The sequence below is a fragment of the Dermochelys coriacea genome, chromosome 8, assembly GCF_009764565.3.
Source record: "Dermochelys coriacea isolate rDerCor1 chromosome 8, rDerCor1.pri.v4, whole genome shotgun sequence".
NCBI lineage: Eukaryota > Metazoa > Chordata > Testudines > Dermochelyidae > Dermochelys > Dermochelys coriacea.
The window spans coordinates 61,046,419-61,057,159 of record NC_050075.1 but is presented as its reverse complement, the minus strand read 5'-3'; the positions used below and the strand labels follow the sequence as shown (position 1 = coordinate 61,057,159).

General features: G+C 39.4%; 1 long non-coding RNA gene across 1 annotated transcript; it reads right to left on the bottom strand.

Moving 5' to 3' along the window:
• Window positions 1–3,708: 3,708 nt before the first annotated feature.
• On the bottom strand, window positions 3,709–10,252 carry LOC122455476. The gene is made up of 2 exons (XR_006273697.1): window positions 10,041–10,252; window positions 3,709–4,009 (listed from the first exon to the last, which is right to left on the bottom strand). It is a non-coding gene; the product is annotated as an uncharacterized LOC122455476 (long non-coding RNA).
• Between the last annotated feature and the right edge of the window lie 489 nt (window positions 10,253–10,741).

The following is a 10,741-nucleotide window of genomic DNA, read 5'->3' as shown; positions in this document are numbered from 1 at the left end:
TTTCTTCCAAAATGGCTCTGTTCCTTAGCTTGATACTAGGACATAGACTACAGTTTGTTTCTTGAGGGCTAAAATAAGATGAAAGGAAAATGTGTTTTAGTCAATAAGAGACAGGAACAGAAAGGAGGGTGGAACAGACAATATACATTGGTGAGCTGCTGTTGCTAGATGGGAATATTATTCCTTGGACAAAATGTAGTTGTTGCATTTGATAGGCAGCAGATGACAGATGTAGAAAAACATGACACACATGGAATGCAGTAAAGAAGAGTGGATTTGAAACTATTTGATTACCAATACTGAGCAACAGACTGTCCATTTTGAGTAGGACAGAAATACTGTTTTAGCTAGGTAGCCCTATTCCTTCAGCAATAGGTTTCTCCGGCTGAAAGTTTTCTCTGGTTAAATTATGAGGTCATTGTGTTAAGTGGACACATGTCCATTAGAAGCCTGAATGAGAGTATAATTTTCATTTGCCTTGTCAATTAATTCTATTTGGAAACAAAGACCATGTTTTTAAAAAACTGAGTGCCTGTTTAGGCTCCTAAATCCATACTTAGCTACTGAACTACTGTAGAACCTCAAAGTTACGAACACCAGAGTTACAAACTGACCAGTCTGCCACACATCTCATTTGGAACCAGTTCACAATAAGGAAACAGCAGAGACACCTCGCTCCCTCCCACCCCCCAAAGCAAATATAGTACAGTACTGAGTTAAATATAAACTACTTTCAAAAAAAAAAAGGAAATAGCATTTTTTTTTCTGCATAGTAAAGTTTCAAAGCTGTATTAAGTCAATCTTGAGTTGTAAACTTTTGAAAGAACAACCATAACATTTAGTTTGGAGTTACAAACATTTCAGAGTTACGAACAACCTCCATTCCCCATGTGTTCGTAACTCTGAGGTTCTACTGCAAGTGGCCTGATTTTAAGAAAGGGCAGAATTTCCAGTAGGTCCTACTGAAATCATGTTCCGTGCTCAGTCATGATGCCAACTGCTAAACTTAAGGCTGCTGGATGGTCAGTGCTTCTGAGAATAAGGACAATTAATTAGGTGCTGGATTTAGGAGCCTTATTTTTGGCACATATTTTTGAAGATATTGTCCTGCATCTCCACAAGTATAAAAAACCAAGCCATTATCACTTGACAGCTGTCTCATTAAACTAGTGCATTATATCCTATGTCTTATCCTCTGTTTAGAAAACAAAAATGGGCCTGAGCTGTGGAGTTTTGATCTGGATCTGTACTACCTCGAAATTCAAGTGGAGTTAGGTCAGGATTCTGCTTTGGGATCATCTCTCATTTAGAATTCAGCTACAGTCATTGGTAGGCCCTGTGTTTGTTTTCCATTTTTGATCGGTAGAGAGGCACTGACCTTGTGATTACCAATGTTCAACCACTTAGGGAAATGACAGACAGTTGTTCTCCTACCACAGACATAGAGTATGGACAGAAAAGTTCTCTCTTTGTTTAACAAAGCCAGTGTGATGGCTTTCAAGTTTTTCGTTTGCTAGCTAAAGGGCTATAACTCATGGCTTTTGCAAATGCACATTTAACAATGCAAAAAGCATTCATTTAAAAAGGGAAGTTGCATTTGCAAATGAAAAAAAAGACATTGTTCTTTTTGACATTGCAGGATTAAAAAGACAGCTATGATTACTTCATTACACCTGGTGTGTAGCATGAGCAATGTATCAGTCTATGGAAGTAATAGTTTGTGTTTTCCTTGCTTCAAAAAGGCTTTCAGTAGCTCAGATTTCATAATGAAACTGGAAACTTTCAGAAAAATGTACAAACCTATGACAACTGCATAGTTATGATCTCGAACATTTTTTTTTAAGTGGGTGCACTTTCCCTTAACTATAACCCAAAAGAAGGTGCATGTTGTTCATGATGCAGTGTTTCAGGGAAGAGGAAAAAAAATAAAAAGCAGGACAAGAGCATCAGCAAAATGAATAACTTCAGAATAATCAGTAAAATCTGAAGCTTTTTGTTTTCATCAGTGTTGAAATGTAGTCCCTCTCTCTTCTACCATGTAACAGGGTCCCTGCTCCACCCCCATCTTCTTCCTGCAGAAACTGCACAGAGTCCTCCAGGTATGTTCTCAATGAAGCTTTATTTCAAGTCCTCTTTACCAGTATCACCACAGTCCCGTATGTTCCCACCTATTTACAGTATTTGCCAAGGTTTAGGCCCTCTCAGCAGGAACTTGAGGGGAACAGAGGTCTCCCTACTCTGAGCCCTCTGTGTGACTGTGAATGCCTGCCTGCCTTTATTTTATTTTAATTTTAATTTTATCAGCCCTGGGCTGATGGGGCCAATTGAGTTCTTAAGCCTCTAGCCTGATTAGACCATTACCCTCAATCAGCTTCTCTTGGGGCACTAATTAGCCTCAAGTGATCAGATTGCAGGCTCACCTACTCGCTCCTTCCACTCTGTCACATGCCATCTATATACAGTCTAACCTTGACTATCCACATGTAACAGGACATCCATTTAGACCGTCATGGGGTCTGGTTAGGAGAATCACTGGGACTGAGAGCAGGCAGAATTTAGAAATGCTATAGGCTTAAGTGCTTGAGTGTAGAGTTTTCCACATAGGAAAAGTTAATGCAGTGAAGCCAAACCTTGGAGGTTTCAGTTAGAGCTGTTTCCCCCCTACTCCCATGAACACTTCATCACATTTGATTCCAAGATTAGCAGTATAGATAGTATCTTCTTATTGGAATGCAAACCCAGTATTGTTAAAGTCCAACTTTGAAATTTGCAGTGTTGAAATGAGGCAAAATGAATTTGTGCGACACTAGTTTAAGTGAGGTTCAGTATGCCAGACCTCACAAAACTGGGCCTGATCCATGGAAAGCAAAGCTATTGGTTGCCAGACACGAGGTTGCTCCAAAAATTTATTTTTGATCATGTTTATTTTTCCTCCCCATATTTGTGTTTCACATTATTCTTTGACAGAGGCTTGATTGCAACTTTTTCCATAACTGCTCAAGAAATTAACTAGGAGAGTAGGGAGACACATTACTAGAGGGACAGAATGTACTGGTTGCTCAGTAATTTATTAAGGCAATAAAGCGCAGCAGGGCTTGTGAAGCTGATCCCTAGAGTGTGACTGGCAGGTTTCCCCAGTGCCATACAAAAGATTTCATACATGTATTCTGAAAATTCAGTTACTGCTCTTTACCTAAGAAATCCCTTAGCATGAAACTTTTTTTTTTTTTTTTAAAGAATGGTAACTTTAGGAAGAGGGGAATACATTCACCTCCCTGTGCTAGCCTTGTTCACTGTGCTGGAGAGTGGGTATTCATTTGAAAGATGGCAGCTCAAGGCATACATTGAACCAGGATATCTTCCCCGCTGGCTCCCAGCTGCCAGAGACATGTCCTTTCTCCAGCTGGCACATTTTGAGTTGGACTGGCTGGTGACATGGGCCTCCTCTGTAGGGGTTATACCATATTCCTTATGCCATATGACTCCTGGTGGACCTTAAGTCACGTAGTGCAGACTATGGCATAGACGCCATCATAAATGGTGTAAATTTGGCATAAAGATATTAGATTCATATTTTTTTGTATTTTAAAAGCAACAAAAAATAAACTTCCAAAATCGAAAGATTGTAAAAATACATATTTAAGAGCTCTAACATGTTGGGCAAGTCCCACAATGATGTTTGGAATGTAAATTAGGAAAGTACTCTGCTTAGATGACTCAGAAATAATTTTGTATTGATTATTACATCAATGAATGTGTGGGGACTATAAAAGAGGTTGGGTTTCTGTGTGCTTCAAATATGGCATGAGCAACAGAGTGGACTTCATTTTGTCATATGGACTTGTAACTGGAACATCTTTGCATATGGTAGGTATCATTAAGTGTTCATGGCATTCTTCTAGTAAGAGAAATGTAATAGACATCCACCTGTTGCTTGCACTTGCAGCTCCCTTTTCCAGATTCCACTATCTCCTGCATATGGGTGCTACTTCATATAGTTAATTTGTATCTGAAATAAATAATAAAGAATTATTTAAATGCCAGCATCAATTTGAAAATCACACATTCTGAAAATGTTGTACTTACTGAGTTTATAACACCCAAGATAACTGGAACAGAAAGTAGTTTGGGTTGTTTTTTGTTGTTTTTGTTTTTTGCTTGTTTACTTTTTGCATTGAAATGAATACAAAGCAGAAACGGTGAAAGTGTCATACACAAAGTGGTGACAATCAGTTTCTTCCTTGCTGAAAAGATCCTTCTGGGTCCTGGTCTGCTGCCCATTGAAGTCAATAATAAGGCTCCTAATGACTATAAATGTATATTGGATCAGGCCCATACATTTCAACAGGAGAGTAGAAGCAGTCCATATGCATTTTTATGAAAGGATTAAAAAAATAAGGCATAGTATTTAAAGAGTACTTGTGGCACCTTAGAGACAAATAAATTTATTTGAGCACAAGCTTTCCTGGGCTACAGCCCATTTCATCAGATGCATAGAATGGAACATATAGTAAGAAGACAGAGAACATGAAAAGGTGGAAGTTGCCATACCAACTCTAAGAGGCTAATTAATTAAGGTGAGTTATTATCAGCAGGAAAAAGAAAACTTTTGTAGTGATGATAAAGATGGCCCATTTCAGACAGTTGACAAGAAGGTGTGAGGATACTTAATATAAGGAAATAGATTCAATTTGTGCAATGACCCAGCCACTCCCAGTCTCTATTCAAGCCCAACTTAATGATATCTAGTTTGCAAATTAATTCCAGTTCAGCAATTTCTCATTGGAGTCTGTTTTGAAGCTTTTCCATTGCAAAATTGCCACCTTTAAGTCTGTTACTGAGTGACCAGAGAGGTTGAAGTGTTCTCCTACTGGTTTTTGAATGTTATGATTCCTGATGTCAGATTTGTGTCCATTTATTCTCTACACAAAAGAGAATATATTACAATCTAAAGCATGTACCAATATTGATCTATACATGTGGTGTACTGTATGTGTTTAGGAAAATGTGCGAAGGAACTATATACTACAAGATCCAATAACCACTCTAATAATGCATGTTAATCACATAAAACCTCAAAACACAGGGAGTTATCTGTCCTCTGACCTCATTTGATTAAATTTGACCATCTAAATTTATATATAATTTAAAACTTTGTATTCATTGGACCTGCATCACAGAAGATAGTATCTGGAAAGACAGAACAAAAATCAGTGAAGCAGTGAGCTGTAGCTCACGAAAGCTTATGCTCTAATAAATTTGTTAGTCTCTAAGGTGCCACAAGTACTCCTTTTCTTTTTGCGAATACAGACTAACACGGCTGCTACTCTGAAACCAGAAAAGTAATGGTTCACTTATAAAGCTGGAAAGTAATCTGAACAATCTGGTCTAAAACAGCTTGCACTCTAGCATTTCTATCTCTGGATATCAAAGCCATAGAAAAACTATAACAACATTTGTTTGTGAATTAAAGGAAAAAGAAAACAAATCTTTATTGAGATTATGGGCTACATCCTCAGCTGGAGTGAAGCCAATGAAACTTTCTTGGTTAAAATCAAGTTAAAATAGGACTAGCTCCAGGAATCCCTGGATGAAGGTGTATGGTCTGTGTGCAGGACATTGGACGAGAAGGTCCCTTCTGCCCTTAAATCTTTGAATCTATGACAAGCTACAGATCTTTGTAAAGTTATTTTTTCAGAATAAAACATCATTTTTATGTTTCCTCATTTAAAGAATGAGAATAAACATGCTTAATCCAGAAAAAATCCAGCATGGAGTCAGTCATGGCTAGAAATGGCTTATCTCAAGTTTTGTTTGTTTCTGATCCTACCTCTGAGAGAGGGAGAGAGAGAGACACAGAGCTTTCTCTCTTTTATAGTATTTTATTGCACACTATGCATCTCAAAAGACACATTTTGTCCTTGTTATTTTTTCTCTAGAAATTGGAGAAGGAAAAGTCCTGTTTTTAAAACGGCAAATAAAATAAACAGAAAGGGGGGAGGGAAATGGAAATGCTCCACCTCAGTTATTATACTACCTATTTGGCTATAATAACTGTGAGGGCCATTTCTGGCTAGTTTGTGAAGGCCATTCCTGGCTAGTGTGTGTGACCATTTCACAATAAGGAAATTTCCAAGTGACTAGAGAAATGATTCGTTCATAGGTACCACCAACTGGCTATTGTGGAGAAAGTGCAGTTGGCTTTACTTCCTTTCTGGCTTCTTTTGAGCTGAAGGAAGGCAGCTCTATTTTGGATTCTGTCAGCTGTAGCAGGTGGTCCTTGTTATACGGGCCAGGGGCTAGAAACTGGAAACTTTTGGTGGTATAGTATTGTCAGTTAGGGATATGACATTTTACAATATTTCTATACCAGCAAAAGATCCTAGTGAAGATGCAGTTATACTGGCAAAAAAGACCTTTCGCCAAAATAGCTTAATTCACTCCGGGAACTTGTATGTTACACTGAAACAAGCGCACACTTGCTGGTTTAAGCTGTGTCTACAGTAGGACAGTTTGTTGGTACAACTGAAGTGGTAAATGTTTTCCAGCATAGTGTAGGCCTCAAGGAGTAGGGGAAGCAGGAGGGAACAAATGCACAAAGGAAGAAGATGCAGGTTCCACGTGAACAGCTTTCTGAAGAGATCATGAAGATAATGCTCCTGTTGAAGGCAGATTCATTTTGTTGTGTTCTTCCTAACCAAATCAGGAAGTAGTATGGCTCAGGGACTGGGGTCTTTTTTATATATATTTTTTTAATCTGAGTTATTGAATAAACACAGGGCAATTTTACAAAAGAAAGCTGTTTGTGTATGTTCCCCCTTGGTGCCGAACCCTGGATCATTTGCATTGTCCTTTTTATTTGCATTGCATCCTGTTGTTTTAATCCTGATTAGAACTTCATTGACAAACAAAAGTTACCTTTATGTCACATTTGATATGTGGGTAATGGTTTCAGGTGTTGTAGTTCATACACAGTAAACTCAAGGGGCTAAATTAATTCCTTCTGTAACTCCACTGAAGTTGCACCAGGATGGCTTTGGCCTACGGTCTACTTTTTCTGTCAGGTTTGATGGTGAACTACATATAGGAGGTTGAGGAAATAATTAGGGTTCTGATTATGAGAAATATCTTTAAATCGATTCCCAAATGAATTGTCATAGGGTTATTTCATTATTTCAATATGTTGTGTGCCCTCTGATTTTTACCTTTTTATTACTGATTTGTTTTATTCTCATTGGGAGAAAGGCAATCATTGGCAATAGGAAGAGGAGTTGGGATTTAGCACACAGACTTTAAACAGACAGAGAGAAGGAATAGAACATTTCTATCTCAGTGCCAATAGCTGATGAACTTTCAATCCTGTCTCCATGTCTATGATTCAGCTAATAAATTTATGAAACCAATCATCAAAGAAAGCTTGGCTTCCTTACACATTCCTGTTTTCTCGCATAAACAAACCTTCAAAATGAAAGTAAACCTCCACATATGTCACTCCTAACTGCTCTCACTCCTTTTTTAGTGAAAATCTTTGTTCCGTTAAACATTTTAACTTTTTAAAAATCTCCCAGCTATAAACAGTCAATGAATTAGTATCACTTCACTGTCTAATCCTTTTTTTGAAGTCCAGATGTGGCCTGAAGAGGAGATCCAAATTTAAAGCTATTTTCCCCCCTCCATAATAGGTCCAGAGTTAAAGCCACAAAGAGCTGCACTCAGCTAAAACACATTTATATGCTAATATGTGCATGGAATTGAATGACTTATCCTGGGGGTCTCAACTTTTTTCATTCCCATCAGCCACTTCCTGTAAAATATCAAATTGTTAAAATGGCTGCTAGTGTATCTACCCTTAGATAGCAATGCCAGAATGAGTACATACATACATTAATATATTCATGTATTATACCAATAACATACCTTTCTTCTGAGTTATAAGTCTTGAACCACTTACATCTGCACCAAACTGCATATAAAATGCTGTGCCAAAAGAAACCATAAAGTGATTATAACATTTACCTGTACATCTACTACATGTCCCTGGTTTTGATCACTCATGTAACTCATGAGTAAGTTTGCTGTTCACCTTCCAGTAGAAGACTTTTTAAAATACAAAGAAATAATTGAAAATGGTGTGATGAAAAGCTATTCCTAGGTTTCTCTCATTTATGGAGATTTTCTTAGTTATGGTGTCTTGTGAGACCACGAGAGTGGCTTGATCCATTCAGCAATGATTTTTTTTTCCCCAGGTCCACCATATGTAGAATGAAGACTATATAGGGCAGCTTCTTGACATCTGAAGGACTGACGACAGAGGTCCTGATTCAGCAAGAACTTAAGCACATGCCTAACTTCAAGCATGTGAGTAGTCCCATTGAGCTTATTGAGAATACTCACGTGTGGTTAGTCCTGTGCATAAATACTTTGTTGAACCAGGGCCTATATTATTCTGAGTAACATATAAGGGTTAGTAGCTATCTGGCTCCTGGGCTGATCACAAATGCTGCCTAATAACTGTTAAGTGGTTGCTAATACTTTTGCTTGTATTGTAGAATCTGTGTCAAATCTTTTGCTTGGTCTGTTTGATTCTTTCCTAGTTTGAGCATTGCTGCTGTTTCTTCCTCTCAGTGATGGGGATCGCATACTAATGTTCAAGCTATGATTAAATATGCCTAGCAGTTGATTTACCAGAATACCTGTTTTTCTAGCAGTCAGCTAAGCACCTCTGAGCTAGAGGATTTTCCTCCTCAGATTATTACACAGGGTATGTTCACATTTTAACTTATTGCAAGACTATCTTGGCATCTAGTGCTTCACTAATTTGCCAAGTGTGAGAAGGCCGAGTTTGTTCAGTGTGTGCCAACACAGGTGAACAGTTGTTGGTTTTCCTTGTTCTGATCTTTTCAGGTTACTGCAGGCCCATCTGAGGGACAAGGTACAGTGTCTGCTTGGTGGTAGTCCTGGAATTCTATGAAATATAGTTCTGCTCTGAAAAGTTACTGTGTAAACTGGCATCTTTTACTCAGATATTTGCTCCCTGTATTACTATGTCATGTCAGAAAGACAAGATGGGGGAGGTAATATACATAGGACCAACTTCTGTTGGTGAGAGAGACAAGCTTTTGAGCTGCACAAGCTAACTTTCCATCCACTACTTGTGAAGAGAATGAGAGCAAAATTTTATTAGTGTAAATGTTTGTAGAATGGAAACTTTATAAAGTGTTTCATTACAAAATTAAATGTGACTTTGGTTGGCAGTAGTTTATCTAACTTCTACAATCAGGACCAGAAAATATGCCATTTGTGGCGGAGGCTTCCTTTTTTAGTAGTTAGTTCCAAGCTCTCACCTCTTGCCTTTGGGTGGAAAAACGAGCTACAGTCTTTGGACGATAGCGATTCACCCCAACCTCACTCCAGCATCTTTATCAGCAAATGAACAGTCCGTGTGCCACCATTAGTTCCTTAGTCATGGTGGATCAGGGTAGCCTCCTTCCTTTTGGGGTCTGGATGATTCTCACATGCAGCGGGTTGCAGGTTCCCAGGGACCACACAGATGGGGTGCTCCCAGTCCTGAGCTCTGTGTCTCATGAGACTGTGTCTCTGCAGCAGCAGTGCCCTCCTACAGTCTACACAGTCTCATTCTGGAATGGCACGTCCATCCTCCAATTGGTGGATAGCTGCAGCATGAAGTAGGGGTTGGATTTCTTGCCACTTTACCAGCCACCTAAGGTTCTGGAAGCAGAGGGCTCTTTCACATTGTTACGGTGACCAGATGTCCTGATTTTATAGGGACAGTCCCAATTTTTGGGTCTTTTTTCTTATATGGGTGTTACCTGGGGTTCTTTCAACCCAAAGCTCTTAGTAACTTTTACTCTGTGCGAGGTGATGTCAGGAAATAAATTGGGGAGACATGGCCGTCCGACCTATAGATGGCTGGCACAAACAGGACAACACGTGTGCTTTCACTTAAAGCTAAACTTTACTTAGTCTCAAGCACTTACACATGTCTGCAACAGGTTAGTAAAACCCCCCTCGATAATTACCGAAGCTGAGTGTGGCTCTCGAGTGGCACAGCGGCAGCCCGTCTGCTGGTGGGGAACACAAGATGCATCCAGAGGGAGCGTCCAGTCCCGAAGAGTCCCATTACTTCAAACTTTTCCCCCGTATTTATACATTAGTAATAGAATGACATGTCCCTTAAAGAAAACTTGTTAAGCAAGCAGTTCCAATGGGCAAGCAAGGGGCTCCTTCTGATTATTGATTAACCAGGTGTGGGTTTTTCCAGAGTTTGCAGCCTTGAGGGCCCAATAGACATTCCTGGGGCACATCCTGCTCATCTAAAATGCATTATCAGCAATTTCAACACAATTCTTGTCAGGAAGGATGCTGGGTCAAGCTGCCCTTTCTGTGGCACTCCAATCCTCCTCCCCTCGCCTTGTTCAAGCTGAGTTTGCTACATGGCCACTTTATGGCCTGCTGACTTGGCTGCTTTTAGCAACAAGCCATAGTGGTTTCAGGCACTTTATGGGTTTGCTGACATCGCCCCATACATAGGTTCCTATTACCCCCCACCCCGGTCCCGATTTTTCACACTTGCTGTCTGATCACCCTACATTTTGTTGATCTGTGGAGTGGGAGCTCCCCACCATGTGACTTAGGTGACAATCATACAGCTCTAATATCAGAGCATAACAGCGAATAGATGATTTGTGAGCCACCGGCATGCTGAAATTTTGTAATATTG